Source organism: Natator depressus, chromosome 9, assembly GCF_965152275.1.
Source record: "Natator depressus isolate rNatDep1 chromosome 9, rNatDep2.hap1, whole genome shotgun sequence".
NCBI classification, from domain to species: domain Eukaryota; kingdom Metazoa; phylum Chordata; order Testudines; family Cheloniidae; genus Natator; species Natator depressus.
Genome location: NC_134242.1, coordinates 101,358,190 through 101,377,154, shown reverse-complemented (window position 1 = coordinate 101,377,154; position 18,965 = coordinate 101,358,190).

The window sequence follows — 18,965 nt, the reverse complement described above, 5'->3', positions numbered from 1 at the left end:
CGGTCCCAGGGGCGGAGGACTCTGCAACTCGACCCTGACAAAGAGGAGGTGACCTCGAGAAGGGCTGGCACACTAGGGGTTCTCCCTGGAAACCGTGGGAAGCTGAGAGCACACAGGCCTGTGAGTCCACAACAACTTGGGAACAGTGGAGTGATGGCCTGTCACCATCTCCTTAAGAAGGACATTGTAACCCTGTGCAGAAAGAGAGGGTCGCGCATTGGTAAGTTCACCAAGGCACAGTTCATCGTGCAGCTGGAGGAGGATGACCGCTCTAAGGAACAGATTCCTGACCCCAAATGGGGCTATAGCAGGATCTGGGAGCAGCTGGAGTGGGAGCCAGGCATCGCCAAGACTCCTGTCCACGACCAGAAGGGGTCTTCACCATCGGGTTCGCCATCAGGGGATCGGAGACGGATGGGATTGGAGCTGAGTCCAAGAGAGCAAGAGGACTGTGAGAGACAGTGAGAGCCCGAGAAAGAGCTGCAGAAGCAGCAGCAGCATGAACTGGCGGTGGGGGAGCGGAGAGGCCTAGGGGACCTCCCAGGGGTGAGTGGGGATAGACCCCGGAGTGCCAGTTCTGCAGGGAACCTCGAGACTAAATTGCTGCCCCTGGTTAAGGTGGGGGGGGGATGTGGATGCCACCTCACTGCCTTTGAGCAGGCTGGAGATTTGAACCAGGGGGACCCTGCGGAAAAGCCCGGTGTCTAGCTCCCTTGCTGGGTCCCAAGGCCACAGACTCCATCAGCCAGATGGGTGGGGAGGTGAACTCTCCCGCTCCTGACCCCAACCTATATGTCTGTGTGGAGTTTCCTGGGGCCAGGCCCCTCGGACCTCCAGTGGGAGCGGAAGGTGATGGTCAATGGGGAGACATTCCTGGGGTGGCGAGATCCGGGGACAGAGAGAACTGTTGTCAGGCCCTGGGTGGTGCAGCCTCAGATGCTGAGGGGCTGTGTGAGCTGGGTGAGGGTCCCAGGGACAAAGCCCCTCGCCCTGCCTATGGCCCAGATCCCTGTGCAGACCCAGGAGGGTCGGGCTGGCTGGCCGTTGGGGTTCTCCAGGATACCAGCTGCAAGACCCTGTTGTGGGGTGACTGTGTCTATCATAGAATCATAGAATATCAGGGTTGGAAGGGACCCCAGAAGGTCATCTAGTCCAACCCCCTGCTCGAAGCAGGACCAATTCCAAGTTAAATCATCCCAGCAAGGGCTTTGTCAAGCCTGACCTTAAAAACCTCTAAGGAAGGAGATTCTACCACCTCCCTAGGTAACGCATTCCAGTGTTTCACCACCCTCTTAGTGAAAAAGTTTTTCCTAATATCCAATCTAAACCTCCCCCATTGCAACTTGAGACCATTACTCCTCGTTCTGTCATCTGCTACCATTGAGAACAGTCTAGAGCCATCCTCTTTGGAACCCCCTTTCAGGTAGTTGAAAGCAGCTATCAAATCCCCCCTCATTCTTCTCTTCTGCAGACTAAACAATCCCAGCTCCCTCAGCCTCTCCTCATAAGTCATGTGCTCTAGACCCCTAATCATTTTTGTTGCCCTTCGCTGGACTCTCTCCAATTTATCCACATCCTTCTTGTAGTGTGGGGCCCAAAACTGGACACAGTACTCCAGATGAGGCCTCACCAGTGTCGAATAGAGGGGAACGATCACATCCCTCGATCTCCTGGCTATGCCCCTACTTATACATCCCAAAATGCCATTGGCCTTCTTGGCAACAAGGGCACACTGTTGACTCATATCCAGCTTCTCGTCCACTGTCACCCCTAGGTCCTTTTCCGCAGAACTGCTGCCTAGCCATTCGGTCCCTAGTCTGTAGCGGTGCATTGGATTCTTCCATCCTAAGTGCAGGACCCTGCACTTATCCTTATTGAACCTCATCAGATTTCTTTTGGCCCAATCCTCCAATTTGTCTAGGTCCTTCTGTATCCTATCCCTCCCCTCCAGCGTATCTACCACTCCTCCCAGTTTAGTATCATCTGCAAATTTGCTGAGAGTGCAATCCACACCATCCTCCAGATCATTTATGAAGATATTGAACAAAACCGGCCCCAGGACCGACCCCTGGGGCACTCCACTTGACACCGGCTGCCAACTAGACATGGAGCCATTGATCACTACCCGTTGAGCCCGACAATCTAGCCAGCTTTCTACCCACCTTATAGTGCATTCATCCAGCCCATACTTCCTTAACTTGCTGACAAGAATACAAAGAATCTCTTTGGGACAGGATCCAGGCCCTGCTCCGGTAACTGCCAAGGGTTTGAATTTGAATCCAGGGAACCAATCGGCGGAGAGGGAAATGGTCAGTGAAAATGCAGATGACCTGGCTGGCAGGGGGGAGGAGCTGCTAGGTTCAGGCTACCTGCCTGCCTGTAACCAGACCCCTGGGGCTGGGTGGGACAGAGAGATGCTCTCTGCCCCCCTGCACACCGGAGAGGGGGCTCACACTGGCTCTGATGCAGTGAGGAAAGCAGCGAGCTCGCTGCCTACCCCCACAGGGACAGCAAGGGCAGCGCTGAGCAGAGTGGGAGCTGAGACCCCAGCTGAGTGGGGGGAGACACAGGCAGGGCAGGGTGTCTGTTGGGAGTGGCTAGGTGCTGGGTAAGGAGAGTCTGGATGAGCCTAGGCAGCCTTGTGAGCTGATGGCTTTGTCTAGTCAGCAGGGTGGGAAGGCGAGGAGAGTGGAAGAGGAGTGTCCCTGGACCTTACCTGTTACCTGGGGGGAGAATTGTGACAGAGAAGGAAATGTGCCTGTGTCTGTCAGGGCTATTGACTTGCCTACGGAGGGAGCTACCCCGGTCTCCAAGCAGTTGTCTGTGACCAGCCTTGTGTGCTGGGACAAGGGGAATGAGATCCCAAGCTGTGTGTCTGGTAAAGGAGAAAGTGTGTCCGGCTCTTCTTTGTCTGTGGAGCAGACAGAAGGGGCCTTTCAGCCTGTGATGGTTGAGGGTAGTGCAGTTTTCTCAGAGTTTGTTCTGGATTCAGTTAAAGCCCAGGAAGGGAAGGGTCCTAAGTTTGTGTCTGCTCGGGAGAATGGCCCTGTAACTAGGTCGCATCCAGTTAGTGTCTATGTAAAATCCCAGAGACCAGACAATTCTGGTGCTTGTATTTTGCCTGTTGCTAGTGTGTTGCTGGGAAAGGGTGGAGCAACTCTGTCTAATCAGGGTGAGATCCTAGCCAGGGCACAAGGAGAGCATGAAGGTGATTTGATTGTGTTACCTACTGAGGGTGTGGAAACCGGTAGCAAGAAGGAAAAGATTCCTGAACTTGTGTGTGGCAAAGGGAAGGAGAATGCTTCTAACCTTTTATCTAGGGAGTCTGTAAGTTTGCCTGAAAGGGGATTGTGTAGGAATCCGCCGGATGGGCCAGAGGTGATTCTGGATGTAAGGGAGACCCAGAAAGAGTCTGTTGTTGCTCAGGAAAGTGTTCCTCTGGAGCAAGCCCTATGTGAAGAGGGTAAGGGCAGAATTTCTGTGAGGGGTGAATTGTTGCATAGAAAAGCCCTAGGGAAAGGAATCCTCATGGAGTCTTTGCAAGCAGTTTACTGCAACTGAAGGGTGTGAAAGTGATTTAATCAAGAAAGTTTCAGTTCCTAACGGCCAGAAATTTTCTGTTGTGAATGGATCTACTGACTTTCCTGTTGAAAGAGCCAGTGTGGATAGCTTTGAGAAGGTCTCAGATGAAGTGAAAGCTGTTAAGAAAGTTAAACAGTCCTATAACCAAGTGGCTGTGTTTGGCCAGCTTGTTGGGGAGAAGACCCAATCCCAGTTTGACCCCCTGGGGTTTTGGGGGTGGCCAAAGGGCACGGGCCGCATAAACCTTCCCACATGCAGCCTGCAAGTGCTATCAACCACCTCTGACCTAAGGGAGGATGTGAAACTGGAAGGGCCTGGAGTAACTCCTACCAGGGAATGGGAGAGATGCTGGGGCATCCATGGGAACGTTGGTGGCTTCGAACTTCCCCAGGTCGCTGGCTAAAGTGACCCCGCTCAGTTCGATCTCGAAGGGGGGAGAGATGTGACGAAGTGGGACTGTTCTTAATGGTTCCTCTGAATAGTGTGGGGGTGCCTCAGTTTCTCCCATGCAGTTCTTAAGTATCTAGGTGGTGGGGTAAGGGTGTATGATCGTTGCAGAGCCCTAGAGGGCAGGTGTGTGCAGGGGTCTGGACACAGAGAATGGCCGACACCCTGTTTCCTGGCAACTGATGGCCTGGCCCTTCCCCCCTGCAAGGTGAGAGCTAAAGGGTTGGAGAACAAAGGAGTCAGGTGACCTCCTGACCCGGGAAAGGGACAAAGCCCAGAGGAGCGGGGGCTGGAGAGAGTTTCAGTTTTGGGGCTGGCTGGGACACGGAGTGAAGTGCAGACGTGGTTGTCTGGCTCACTGCCCCCCAAAATGGACCCAGCTGAGGGGTCCTGTTCTCTGCACCTACAAGCTCTGTGTTAGACCATGTCCCTGTCGTCTAATAAACCTCTGTTTTACTGGCTGGCTGAGAGTCCCGTCTGACTGCGGAGCTGGGGGGCAGGACCCTCTGGCTTCCCCAGGACCCCGCCTGAGCGGACTGGCTGTGGGAAGCGCAGGGAGGGGCAGAGGAGGCTGAATGCTCCGAGGTCAGACCCAGGAAGGGGGAAGCTGGGTGAGCTGTGTGTCCTGCAGACAGGCTGCTCCCCGAGAGGAGACTTCCCCAGAGTCCTGCCTGGCTTCATGGGGAGCAGTTCCAGAGCATCGCCCGGGGACCCCGTGACACAGGCACAGCTTCCCCCCCACCCTCCACGCCCCCTGGCCTTGGGAAGGCCCTAGTATGAGTGGGGGGTGGGGGCACAGTTTGGGCTGCACGCCCAGAGGGCAAGGGGCTCTTCCTGCCAGGCCCTGGCTGGCTCAAGCCCACAGCCAGAGTCTGCTCCCCCGCCAGCCTGGGGAAGCAGGCAACTCCGTCTGCAGCCCACGCAGATGCTGTGACCCCTTCCCGCCGCAGGCACTCAGCCGCCGGGGCCAGCCTGCCCCACGCTGGGGGAGGTGCGGCCAGTGGGCTTGAGCACAGCAGCCTTTATTCACACTGCAGCAGCCCTCAATCGGTCCATCTGGCGAGTCATCCCCTGGGGCAGGTGCCCTCAGCTTCGCCCTGCCGCTCCCTCCAGTCGTCCGGATGCAGAGCACATGTCTCTGCCACACTGAGATTAACTCTGCGGGGGAGGGGGAGACAGTGAGGGTGGGGGCAGGTCCTGCCAAGGGAGGGAGACATGCTGGGACTGCCAGCCCCACAGCATCCTGTAACCAGCTGCCACCCTAGGCTGGGGGGCAGCAGCCCCTTGTCCCCTGGCACAGGGCTGAGCCCCACTGCCTCCCAGGGAAGCTCAACTCTCCCTGCCCTCCTCCCCCCCGGGTCTCCACCAGGCCGGCTCCTTTTGGGGAGGAGGTATAAGATGCAGATGGCACCAGAAATTGGCGGGGGGGGGGGAAGAGGAGAGAGACCCCCCACCCTGCAGCCCCAGGCCTCTGCATGTGAGGGGCAGGCTGCTGGCCAGAGTCCTTACAGGGGTAGAGACTCAGCATTTCAGATGCACCTGGCCCCTGCACCGTGAGCTGCTCCCGGCGCCCTAGCAGTCTGCCTGTGCCCCAGCTGGGGGTGCCCCCAGAGGGCAGGGCGAGTCGCACGGCTCCCCTAGCCCTGATCAGGGGCCTTGAGGCGGAGCCATTAGTGCCAGCTGCTGCCCCGGCCATGGCCCTCGGGGGCAGGGCTGCTCTGCCCCTACTCACCAGGGATGCCCTAGAGACCAGGAGGTGGAGTAGGTTCGGGGCCCGCAGCTGGCCAGGCGCAGCCACAAGGCCCACGACAGGCTCAGGAGAGTCCTCGCTGCTGCTCTGCCCGTCCCTGCTGAGAGCTCTGCCCGCTGGCTGCCCTGCCCGCTGGCTGCCCACCAACGCCAGGGACAGCAGGAGCCCTGACACAGGGTTCAGGATGGCCTGGAGGAAGGGGGCTGTCAGTGAGGGGGTGGGCGCATTACCAGGCAGTGAAGGTGACAGTGATGCTGGTGGATCTCCCGCTAAGCTGCTGCTCCGGGAGCCACTCACTGGCTGTGTACCTGCCCATCTGCCTCCTCAGCAAAGCTGCGGCTACAGGAGAGACGCCGTTAGCCCCCTGCTCAGCCTGAGCCCAACCCATTTTCTGCTTCGGGGCCAGTGTTCCCGGGGGGGCCCTGGGGCAGGGCGTGGGGCTGGCTCACCTGCACAGAGGGCCCTGGAGAGAAGCAGCGGGTTCACCGGCAGGACCAGAGAGAGGGGCACATAGGCAGCAGTGTAGTGAGCCACAGCCAGGGCCTGCGCCAGTGGGTGCTGCGAGTCACACCTGGGGGAGAAGGGGCATGAGCCTGTGACAGGGCAGGGGCAGGGCAGGGGCTACGGCTTACCTGGCACTGGCAGGGGACAGGAGCTGCTGGACGCCCCACAGGCACTGGGTGCTGGGCAGGCTGCAGCACAAGAGGTAGTAGGGAGTCAAGGACCTGAGCAAAGCAAGAGGAGAGTGGTTGGCCAGGCCCTCCCACAGCACAGCTCCTGGAGCCCAGTGCCAGCCCCCGCCAGGGCCCCGGCAGCCAGGCCCAGCCGCTGCTCACACAGGCCCAAGCTGAAGTAGGGTGGCCTGAGCACAAAGCACTGTAGGACGTGGGACTGAGTGGGGTGGGAAATGGAGTCACCAGGGGCACCTGCTTGGCCCCCGAGCAGAGCTGCGGAGGGGCCTCATCCTCAGAGGATGGGGAGGGAATAATAGGGTGGGGCATGGGGCGGGGAGGAGCCGATGTCTCCCCAAAGGGCTGGGGAGTGCAAGGGAAGGCACGTGGCCCCACCTGTGGCCTGCAGGTCTCCGCAGCAGCTGAGCAGCCTCCAGCGCGTAGCAGAACAAGGCCCAAAAGTGAGCAGTGTAGAAGTACTGCACCCACATCTGAGGGGCGAGAGGAGATGTGAAAGGGATGTGCCCTGCCCCGCTACCCCCAAGCCACGGGTCCCCCACCTGCAAGGGAACCAGAGCCCTCCCTGTGCCCCACAGCTCTGCCATCCATTCCAGCCCTGCTCCCCTTTGCTAAGGCCCCCCCGTGCCCCCTACCACCCAGCTCCCCCAGCCCCAGTGCCTCCCCCATCCCACTACCCAGACCACCCAAATACTGCCCCCAGCCCCAGCACACCACCTAGTCCCTCCAGCACACCACCCAGCCCCCCCCACAGTACCTCCCCCAGCAGAAACTGCCCCCCAGTGCCCCCAGCACACCACCAGCCCTGCCCGGTCTCCCCAAAACACCACCCAGGGCTCATGCTACATGCCACAGTGCAGAGCGGCCCGGCGCAGCCTGCCGTCCGTTCGCTGGAGGCTCGCCTGCGTCCTGGGGGGTCCTGCTAGCCGCAGCAGGGCGCGGCTCAGGATCCCTGGTGGAAGGAGGAACACGGGGAGCTGGTGGAGCAAGCTCGGTAGGGGGGCTCGGTGCAGCTGGGACGTCACCGGCTCTCCCCTGCCGTGCCCAGGCAGCTGCTGGCAGCGATGGCAACCACTGTCCCCCTGGCAGCGTGCAGCTCGGTCTCTGAGGCTCTGCCAGCCGCCTTGCCACAGCCCTGGCGGCGCCCGGCCAGGCCCAGGGCAGCCCGCTCCACCCCTGCGGGCGGAAGCGCCACACCAGGCGGGCAGCGAGACTCCGGCGGCAGAACTGCTGGAGCTGCAGAGAGGCCATCGCGGGAGAGGGGCTGAGGCAGGCCCTACTCCCTGCAAACGGGTTCCCGGGGAACCTGGGCTCAGCTGGCCACCAGGGCAGAGAAAGAGCCAGGCAGCAGGTAATGAGCAGCCTGGCCTGCGCTTGACAGGTCCTGGGGGCAGGGGGGCGGGGCTGCAGAGTTTAAAGGGGTATGGGAGCTAAGCCTGGGGGCCTGCCCTGGTGGGTGGCTCCAGGGGTAGAGGCCAGGCAAGGCAGCTAGCTAGCTGGTTGTTTTTCTGTTGGGTGCTATGCGGAGTGGCTGGTCTCCCTGCCCCTGCTAGGCCCAGCAGTGCTCAGCCCCATGGGCAGGGGTTGGGGTGTTGCTGGGAGCACTTCCCTGCCCACCTCTCCATTAGGGGTTGGAGCCTTGCAGGTGCTCCTGGCGTTCCTGAGTGTGGAGGGGTCAGGCTGGGGACTCGGCTACTTCGCCCATCTGCGGTGCTGGAGTCACTGGCCACCAGAGCCAGCAAGACCCAACTTGTAGATCCAGAGCCACCCCCAAGTCTGGCAGCCTCAGGACACAGGAGCTGGATGAGCCCGAGTGGAGCTGGGGGAACAGAAGAGCAGCGGGCAGGCAGGGGCTGCCCACCTCGCTAGGCGTGAGGAGGCAGCCGGCCTCTCGAGCACCAGGTGAGTCCCAGAGCAGCAGAGCACGGGGGGCTCTACGTGGGGAGATGGTGCAGCGCAGGTGCTGAGCCGTTCCTCTGGGAGTGGGGCTCTGCAGGGGGCTCCATCCAGTCCTGGCCGTAGCGGCTGTGCTCGGTGCAGCCAAGCTCTTGTTCCTCTGTCCAGAGGAGAGGTTTGCCCAGGTGCAACTGGCACACCTGCCCTGCCTCCTTCGCAGGGCGAGCACTCGAGAGCGTCTGGTGCCCCACAGCTGGCACTGGCTCCCCAAGGCCTGGGGCTGATGCACGAGACTCAGGTTTCCTTGCTGCTGCTGGGTGCCTGCTTCCTCTGTGCCAGGTGCGCTGTGCCACGGGGAGCAGACTCCAGCGAGCCTTTCCTGGCTGAGCACATGGTCTCGCCCTCTGTGCCGGCTACCACATCCCACATGCATGCTGCAGGCTGGCTAATGCTAGCCTCTGCCCTGCGGTCCAGCCCCAGGAAGGGCTGCTGAGGGAGCTGGGCAGAGGCTGCCCACAGCAGGGATCCTCCAGAACTGGTGGCTCTTGTCTCCAGCCTGCATTTTAATGTCTGTTCTGGGCTGCCCTGTGTGGATGGTGTTAGCCCCTGTCCCAGCATGGCTCCAAGTCAGCCAGCTCTCCACCTGGGCTGCCTGGCAGAAGGGACTGGTTGCTGAGGGCAGGTAAGTCGGGCATTGTGAAGTATTGAGGTTCCGGGGTACCCTGGCGTGGCCCAGGGTTGGGCGCAGCCACTGCCCCCTGCACCAGCATCTTGCTTGGGTGGCAAGTCCATTGTGCCAGTGGATCGAGGCAGTCAGGGATGGTGCCCGCTGAGGTGCAGCACAGAGAGCAGGGCAGGGGCTGCTTGGGGGGTGGGGCAGCATGTGGAAGGGCATGACCCCAGGGGGGATGGGTTGTGGGATGGCCCTGACTGCAGGCCAGGCAGAAGGGCATGGATTGCAGGTAGCAGACTGGGCCAGCTGGAGGGGTGGCCTGGGGTCAGGTGCTGTTAGGTGGGTAGCCCAACGCGCTGGCCAGGGCAGGTCAAGGCACACGCAAACACACACTCCTGTGCCCTGCGGGAGCAGCATCACCTTGCCGTGACGGAGGCTGGAAGTGGGGGCCGAGGGGGGCTGGGCCTTGTTGGGGGGCCAGGCACTCTGGGGTCACCAGGTGCTCGCCGGTGCTCTCTCTGACTTGCGTGTGGGTCTGGTACGGTTGGCACAGGCGGCCTGGCTCCCCCATCACTTCTTTCTGCACAGTGTCTGCACCAGGGGCCTGTTGGCGGGTTATACGGGACCCCAGGCTCCTTCCGGGCTGGCTGGGGTGGGGCTGGGTCTTGCCCCCCAGCTGGGGATGCAGGGCAGCACCAAGGGCCTGGGCAGGGTCTTTTCTGTGCTGGCCTGGCTGACAGCCGTAGGCCAAGGCTGCCTCCCCGGGAGCTGGTGGCGGGCTGTGGGCTGAGCCCAGCGAGTGCTGCAGGGTGGGGGCCTGGCAGGGTCTTACTGCTGAAGGCTGAGCCTGGCAGCGGGAGCGCCTGCTCCCTCTGCATCTGGGCTGTTGGGCTCAGAAGGGGGAGGGCTCGTGCCCTCATCTGGGCCCCAGAGCAATGGCTTTGCACAGTCCCAGGGGACGACCTGGCCCAGACCTGGCGCTTTCCCACGTGCACAGGTGCCTCGAGGAACATGCTCTGTGCTGAGTCACTCCCCCAGGGAAGCCAGGGCTCCTTCCAACCCAGCCGGCACCCCAAGCAGCAAGGGGGAGATGGCCCAGGAGCCCCCATCTCAGCACGTGCCCAGCGGTGACCGCAGCACCAGCCCATGTGGAGGGCACCCTGCCAGCATCCCCCCACAGGGGAGGAGCCGGGCACGGGACCCAGAGAGGGAAGCCTCCTGCCTGACTGGATGGGTTCCAGGCTCCGTCTGCAGCTGGAGGTTAATGCATCCGCTGGCAGCCAGCTGAGTCACCGCTCCCTACAGTGCCACTGACCCCTTGGCCCCGTGAGAGCGAGGGCTGGGCCCTTCCTGCCTGCACCCTCCAGCCCGGGGAGGGCGTGTTACGGCCCCGCCCACAGCCCCATAGAATCATAGAATCATAGAATATCAGGGTTGGAAGGGACCCCAGAAGGTCATCTAGTCCAACCCCCTGCTCGAAGCAGGACCAATTCCCAGTTAAATCATCCCAGCAAGGGCTTTGTCAAGCCTGACCTTAAAAACCTCTAAGGAAGGAGATTCTACCACCTCCCTAGGTAACGCATTCCAGTGTTTCACCACCCTCTTAGTGAAAAAGTTTTTCCTAATATCCAATCTAAACCTCCCCCATTGCAACTTGAGACCATTACTCCTCGTTCTGTCATCTGCTACCATTGAGAACAGTCTAGAGCCATCCTCTTTGGAACCCCCTTTCAGGTAGTTGAAAGCAGCTATCAAATCCCCCCTCATTCTTCTCTTCTGCAGACTAAACAATCCCAGCTCCCTCAGCCTCTCCTCATAAGTCATGTGCTCTAGACCCCTAATCATTTTTGTTGCCCTTCGCTGGACTCTCTCCAATTTATCCACATCCTTCTTGTAGTGTGGGGCCCAAAACTGGACACAGTACTCCAGATGAGGCCTCACCAGTGTCGAATAGAGGGGAACGATCACATCCCTCGATCTGCTGGCTGTGCCCCTACTTATACATCCCAAAATGCCATTGGCCTTCTTGGCAACAAGGGCACACTGTTGACTCATATCCAGCTTCTCGTCCACTGTCACCCCTAGGTCCTTTTCCGCAGAACTGCTGCCTAGCCATTCGGTCCCTAGTCTGTAGCGGTGCATGGGATTCTTCCATCCTAAGTGCAGGACCCTGCACTTATCCTTATTGAACCTCATCAGATTTCTTTTGGCCCAATCCTCCAATTTGTCTAGGTCCTTCTGTATCCTATCCCTCCCCTCCAGCGTATCTACCACTCCTCCCAGTTTAGTGTCATCTGCAAATTTGCTGAGAGTGCAATCCACACCATCCTCCAGATCATTTATGATGATATTGAACAAAACCGGCCCCAGGACCGACCCCTGGGGCACTCCACTTGACACCGGCTGCCAACTAGACATGGAGCCATTTATCACTACCCGTTGAGCCCGACAATCTAGCCAGCTTTCTACCCACCTTATAGTGCATTCATCCAGCCCATACTTCTTTAACTTGCTGACAAGAATACTGTGGGAGACCGTGTCAAAAGCTGCTGCTCAAGCAGAACTAAGAGGCGTGGGAAGGGCTCGGTGCTCTGGGGATCTGTGCTGGGCACAAGGGGCCTCCACCCCGAACTGACCCCCTCCTGCAAAGGCCCCCTCCAGCCACAGGGAATTATAACAAGTGATGGGAATGGAGCTAATGCAGCAGCTACCATCGGCCCTGTGCTGCCCTCCCTGCAGCATGGCCTGGCCTGGGCACCCTGCGTGTGTCCCCTCAGGATAACAGCAGGACAGGTCTGAGCTGCCAGGGCCCTGGCACGGATCCCTCAGGGGCGTCACACCCCAGTGGAGAGGAGGGAGCTGTTTGTGCGCCTGCTGGGGCTTGAGTGGAGGGAGACAGAGGGGCCTGGGATAGAGGGGCAGGGGGCCCAGGGTGGGGGTCAGGGAGTTGGGGTGTGGGGCAGGGGGCACAGGTGTGGGACAGGGAGTCAGGGCAGGGGGGCTGGGGGCGTGGTGTGGGGCAGGGAATGGGGGCAGGGGGCGCAGGTGTGGGGCAGGGGGCACAGGTGTGGGACAGGGAGTCAGGGCAGGGGGGCTGGGGGCGTGGTGTGGGGCAGGGAATGGGGGCAGGGGGCGCAGGTGTGGGGCAGGGGGCACAGGTGTGGGACAGGGAGTCAGGGCAGGGGCCGTGGGGGCGTGGTGTGGGGCAGGGAATGGGGGCAGGGGGCGCAGGTGTGGGGCAGGGGGCAGGGAGTGGGGCAGGCAGCGGAAGTGGGGTCAGCCTAGCCGGCCCCCTGCTCCAGCAGCTTCAGGGGCTAGGAGCAGCAGCTGCTGAGGACAGTGCCCCCTAGTGGGCCGTTCTGGAACAGCTCGCCCATGAGGCACTGTCACTGTCGTGCCCACTGGTAGAACTGGCTTGTGCCCTGTGTGGAAGCTGGGTTAACTTCTAAGCACGCCAGGCACATGCCTAGGGACCAAAATGGGGGTGAGGGAGACCCTCAGCGATGCTGGGAGCCCACGCATCAGGCTGCAGCACCTCCCAAGTCTGGCCCAGCTGCCCCTCCATCTTGATGTGGGCAGTGGGGTGGCCACTGCCATGAGGGAAGTTCCTGCACCAGGGCTCCCCCAGGAGCCTGTATGGCCTTGCCCCACGTCCAGCTGCTCATGTCCCGTCTGCTCTGTCCAGCAACCACCCTGCGACCTGCTACACGTCCCTGAACCAGACCAGCCGGAGCTTCGCTCTCCTCATCAGGCACTGGACAGATCGGCAGCGAGTGCTACATGGGGGAGCCAGCTGGGAGAGGGATGGCAGGGAGCCGGGGGCGGGGGGGCAGACACGAAGAGGTTAATAGGGCATTGTACAGCGGGAGCCAGTCTCTGTCTGACCTGGCTAGGAGAGGGTTATTCATGCAGTGCGGTATTTGGTGCAGCTGTAGTCAGCCCAGTTACTGGGGACACACCAGGTTTATTCCCATTCTCTGGTGTGGAAGGTAGGGCCCTGCCTGCCTAGGGCCTAGTGCTAGGTTAATATGGCCCTGCCTGCATGGTGGTGTTCGCAGTAGTGTCCAGGGCCCTGGGTGGCATCAGGGCCCCATTGCACTGGGTCTGGTGCTCACACGGAATAGCAATTGGGATTTAGTACAATGGGCAGCAGCCAGAGTCATCCTGGCTTTGAGCCTGGCTAATGGAACGCTGGCTGTCATCACCCACGTCCCTGTCCAATCCGCTTCTGAGCCTTGCTAAGCGCATGGCCTTAGCAACACATTGTGGCAGTGAGTTCCACAGATCTATTGTTGGGTTTGAAAAAGCATTTCCTTGTCTCCATGTTCAGAGTGCTGCCTTGGAGTGTCCCTGCACTGGCCCTTGGTCTCATGTTGTAAGTGAGGGTGAGTGGTGATGCCTGAGTGCCCTTCTCCAAACTGTTCATCACTCCGGATCCCGCCATCTCACCCCCTTATTCGCCTCTCTCTGAACATAGAATCTTAGGACTGGAAGGGACCTCGAGAGGTCATCGAGTCCAGTCCCCTACACTCATGGCAGGACCAAGGATTATCTAGACCATCCCTGACAGGTGTTTGTCTAACCTTCTCTTAAAAATCTCCAATGATGGAGATTCCACAACCTCCCTAGACAATTTATTCCAGTGCTTAACCACCCTGACAGGAAGTTTTTCCTAATGTCCAACCTAAACCGCCCTTGCTGCAATTTAAGCCCATTGCTTCTTGTCCTAGCCTCAGAAGTTAAGAAGAACAATTCTCCTCCCTCCTCCTTGTAACAACCTTTTATGTATTTGAAAACTGTTATCATGTCCCCTCTCAGACTTCTCCAGACTAAACAAACCCAGTTTTTTTCAATCTTCCCTCATAGGTCATGTTTTCTAGACCTTTAATAATTTTTGTTGCTCTTCTCTGGACTATCTCCAATTTGTCCACATCCTTCCTGAAATGTGACACCCAGGACTGGACACAATACTCCAGTTGAGGCCTAATCAGCACGGAGTGGAGCAGAAAAATTACTTCTCGTGTCTTGCTTACAACAGTCCTGCTAATACATCCCAGAATGATGTTCACTTTTTTTGCAACAGTGTTACACTATTGACTCATATTTAGCTTGTGATCCACTATGACCCCCACATCCCTTTCTGCAGTACTCCTTCCTAGGCAGTCATTTCCCATTTTGTATGTGTGCAACTGATTGTTCCTTCCTAAGTCGAATACTTTGCATTTGTCCTTATTGAATTTCATCCTATTTACTTCAGACCATTTCTCCAGTTTGTCCAGATCATTTTGAATTTTAATCCCATCTTCCAAACCACTTGCAATGCCTCCCAGCTTGGTATCGTCCGCAAACTTTATAAGTGTACTCTCTATGCCATTATCTAAATAATTGATGAAGATATTGAACAGAGCTGGACCCAGAACTGATCTCTGCGGGACCCCACTCATTATGCCTTTCCAGCATGACTGTGAACCTCTGATAACTACTCTCTGGGAACAGTTTTCCAACCAGTTTTGCACCCACCTTATAGTAGCTCCATCTAGGTTGCATTTCCCTAGTTTGTTTATGAGAGGCTCATGTGAGACCATATCAAAGGCTTTACTAAAATCAAGATATACCATGTCTACCGCTTCCCCCCCATCCACAAGACTTTTACCCTGTCAAGGAAAGCTATCAGGTTGGTTTGACAGGGTTTGTTCTTGACAAACTCATGCTGACTGTTACTTATCACCTTATTATCTTCTAGGTGTTTGCAAATTGATTGCTTTATTTGCTCCATTATCTTTCTGGGTACAGAAGTTAAGCTGACTGGTCTGTAATTCCCTGGGTTGTCCTTATTTCCCTTTTTATAGATTGGCACTATATTTCCTACCTCCAGAAGGGCTGAAAAGAAGCCCTTTGTCCTGGTCAAAGGGTTCGAGTACCTTTATACCCACCCACCTCTGGGCTCTCTGGTTGCCTCTATGGCCAATGAAAAGGACAAGCAGGGCACACCAGCTCAACTCCCCAAAATAAAGAGGCCAAAAGACGACCTTTTTGGGAGAAAAATTTATTCAGCAGCCAGCCTGCAATTCCGGGCGGCGAACCATCAGGCCCTCTTGGGCAGGTACAATTTTAACTTATGGGACTCCCTCCGTAAGTTCAAGGAGTCCCTCCCGCAGGGTTTGGCCCAGGAATTCAGCACCCTGGTGGAGGAGGGCACTGCAGCGGCTAGGTGCTCTCTCCAGATGCTGTGCGACTTGGTGGCTAGGGTGGTTGCGTCGGCGGTGGTCATGAGACGCAGCTCCTGGCTTCAGACCGCCGGCCTGTCCCACGAGATGCAGACCTCAATCCAGGGAATGGTCTAGTTTCGATGGGAACGATTCGATGGGAACGGTCTATTTTTGGAGCAGACTGATGTGAGGCTGTATGGGTTAAAGGACATTAAGGCCACCCTTCGCTTGCTGGGCATGCATACGCCGCAGTCTGCATGGAAGCAGTTCCGGCCAAGGCCGTGGCAGCCTCATCAGGGGTCTGCAAGGAGAAGGGACAGAGACACGACCTTTAGTTGCCGCCACCTTTCCTCCTCCCGCTCCCCTGCACAGCCCAGCCTGGTGAATAAGCTTCTGGCCCCCGGCATGCTTCGTTTTGAAGGTGCGCTTGAAAGCGACGCCCCAGTCAATTCCCCGGATCCACCTTGTTCTTTCCTCGACCATTTCGTCCCTATCGTTCGGCCTGGTTGCAGGTCACCTCGGACCACTGGTTGCTGGACATAGTATCTCGGGGCTATACCCTGCAATTTTCAGCTGCCCTCTCTCCCACCCTTCCCTCCCCCATCCCTCTTCAGGGACTCTTCTCATGAGCAGCTCCGTGACCAAGAGGCTGAGAACTGCCTGTGTGGGGGGGCTGTGGAGGGGGTCTCACGGGACATGAAGGGAACAGGGTTCTATTCCCACTACTTCCTAATCCCAAAGGCAAAAGGGGGCCTCAGACCTGTTCTGGACCTGCCTGGCCGCAGCGAATCTCTCACAAAGTTGAAGTTTCACATGGTCTCCCAGGTCTCCATCATCCCTTCCCTGGATCCGGGAGACTGGTACACTGCCTTCGACTTGAAGGACCAAGGTCACAGACGTTTCATAGTGGGCGGACACCATTTCCAATTGACAGCACTCCCTTTTGGCCTCTCATCGGCCCCGGGGGCATTCACAAAATGTGAACCTGAGACATTGAGGGATCCAGGTCTTCCCATATCTCGACAACTAGCTTGTCAAAGGCAGGTTTCGGGAACAAGTGCAGAGGAGCCTCGATCTGGTGAGTTCCACCTGCCACAATCTGGGTCTGTAAATAAATGTGTTTAACGCTGGTCCAGGGAATAGAGTTCATTGGGACAATTCTCGACTCCACGCGAGCCAGAGCTTTCCTTCCGGAAGCACGTTTTCAGGCCATGTCGGATCTGATCTCCCATGTAAAGAACCACCCGCTCACCATGGCTCACACCTGCCTGCGGTTGTTGGGCTTCGTGGCTGCATGTAAATACATGGTCAATCATGCCCAGCTCCATCTCCGGCCTCTGCAAGCATGGCTGGCGTCAGTTTACATCCCCAACAGGCATGACCTGGACTGGGTAGTCCGGCTGCTGGATCACATTGGGTCATCCCTGGATTGGTGGTTGAACCCTGGGTCAGTGTTGGAGGGAGTTCCCTTTGTGACCCCATCCTCATCACTGACTCTGGTCTCCAACGCTTCGGATCTGGGCTGGGGAGCCCACCTGTGCAAGCATCTGGGGCTGCTGGTTGTGGGACAGTCTGGCCCTCCACATCAATGTCAGGGAGCTCAGAGCGGTTCGCCTGGCCTGCCAGGCTTTCTTGTCCCGCCTGAAGGGCAAGGTGGTGCAGGTCCTGACTGACAATACCGGCATGATTTATTACATTAACAGAAAGGGTGGTGCCAGGTCTTTGGGCGTTTGTCAAGAAGCTCTCCGCCTTTGGGACTTCTGTGTGTGGCCGCCCATAGGCGTGCGCACGGGGTGTGCCGGGTGTGGCCAGGCACACCCTAATGCAGGGCAGAGCTCGGGGGGGGGGCGCCGCACTGAGCCAAACGCTGCTAGGAGCCTCATGGTTAGGGGGGCCGGGGCGTTGGATAAGGGGCGGGGCAGTTGGGGGAACGGGGAGCAGGGTGGGTTGGATACATAGGCGGCGAGATGGCCTGTGGTGCCCATGCTCCACGGGTCGGCAATGTGGGGCACTCTCCCCTCGGGGGCAGCTCCCCCTCCCCGGTGTCCCTGGGCTGCGGAGAGTCTCGGCAGAGGAAGGGCAGCTCCGCATGCTGCCTCTGTCCCCCCTCCCAGAGCTGACCCGGTTCCCAGCCCATGGGCCGGGAACCTGGGGGGGAGGTGCCGGAGCTGCCTGACTGCGCCTCCCCAGCAGGGAGGGGGAGGGAGCTGCAGGCAGAGAGAGCAGCAGGAGTCCGTCACTGTCAGACACAGATCGGGGGGGGGCACTGTGGGGGCAGACAAACAGATGGAGCTGGGGGCAGGAGAAAGGAGCAGCGATGGGCACCCCGAGGCTGGCATAAAATACACAGTACAGAGGGGGCTTCCTGGGGGTGGGTATAGCAACACTTCCTTCCCCCACAGACCAGACCCAGGCTGCAGCTGGCTCTGTCCATCACTCTTTTCCCCCGCCCCCCCGAGACCCACACAACCCTCTGCCCCCCTGGAAGATCCCCACCAGCCCCTGTGCCCCCATCACCCCTCTCCAGAGAGCCCCCCCTTTTGTGCCTCCAAAGACAGCTCCCCTCCCCCTGCTCCTGAGCTCCCTACGATCTCCCCCTTTGCCTTCCCCGTCCCGCCCCCAGCTCCACTGGCCAGGAGGCTCCCAGGCTGTTGGCCACCAAGGCCAATGGGAGCTGCACCTGAGGCAGGGGGCCTGCTTGCAGATGGTGCCCCCACAGCACGGGGAGGGGGAGCCACTGGTGAGCAAACCCCGGTCGTCATCATCACAGGCCCAGCAATTCTCTGGGCATTTAATTTCACTGACAGGTTTCAGAGTAGCAGCCGTGTTAGTCTGTATCCGCAAAAAGAAAAGGAGTACTTGTGGCACCTTAGAGACTAACCAATTTATTTGAGCATAAGCTTTCGTGAGCTACAGCTCACTTCATCGGATGCAACTGACAATACCGCCATCGAAAGCTTATGCTCAAATAAATTGGTTAGTCTCTAAGGTGCCACAAGTCCTCCTTTTGTAATTTCACTGAGGCAAGTAATTTAATCTACTCTTCCTTTCCAGACAGTTTGTGGCTTTTCCTGTAAGAAAACTTACAATTTCTTTGCAAAGAAGTCCAGTTATAGTTTTTCACTTGAGAAGTATATTTTCCGGTTGTTCATAAGCTCATTTATTTTGTTAACTCAGTTTCATAGGGAATTTTAAAAGTCACTTGAATTGTAACTGTTTTTTTCCATTGGTCCAAAAACACATGGAAGATGTTCAGATTTTTATTTCTGTGGGCCAAACCATGTAGAAATGTAAATGTCAGAGCTAGAAAAGCTCTGCAAGGGTATGGGTCCCTCAGGAAATTGTCCTCAAGTCATTCATTCTTCTGGGCACTCCATTCTATTTTTCCCTCTTACAGTGATAGAGATCGGTGTCTCCACCCTCAGGGGAGATGCAGAAGACTGGGCCAACCCTGCAGCCACTCTGCCTCCACCCTTGTTCTCTGTCTGTTGCCTCTACCAGCCCCTTTGGTCTCCCTGGGATTCCCCCTGCCATTCCTCCCTCTGGGTCTTCTCTCTCGGGAGCTTCTCATGAAGTAAAGCTGTCATTACAGGTTCTTATCTCTGTAATGTATTTAATTTTGATGTATTTATTAAGTGTTAATTAATGCACTATGGGAGTCCCCCTTCAGCCCTCTGTATAAATTGATCCTCTTCTTTCCATATGTTTTGCTTATAGGG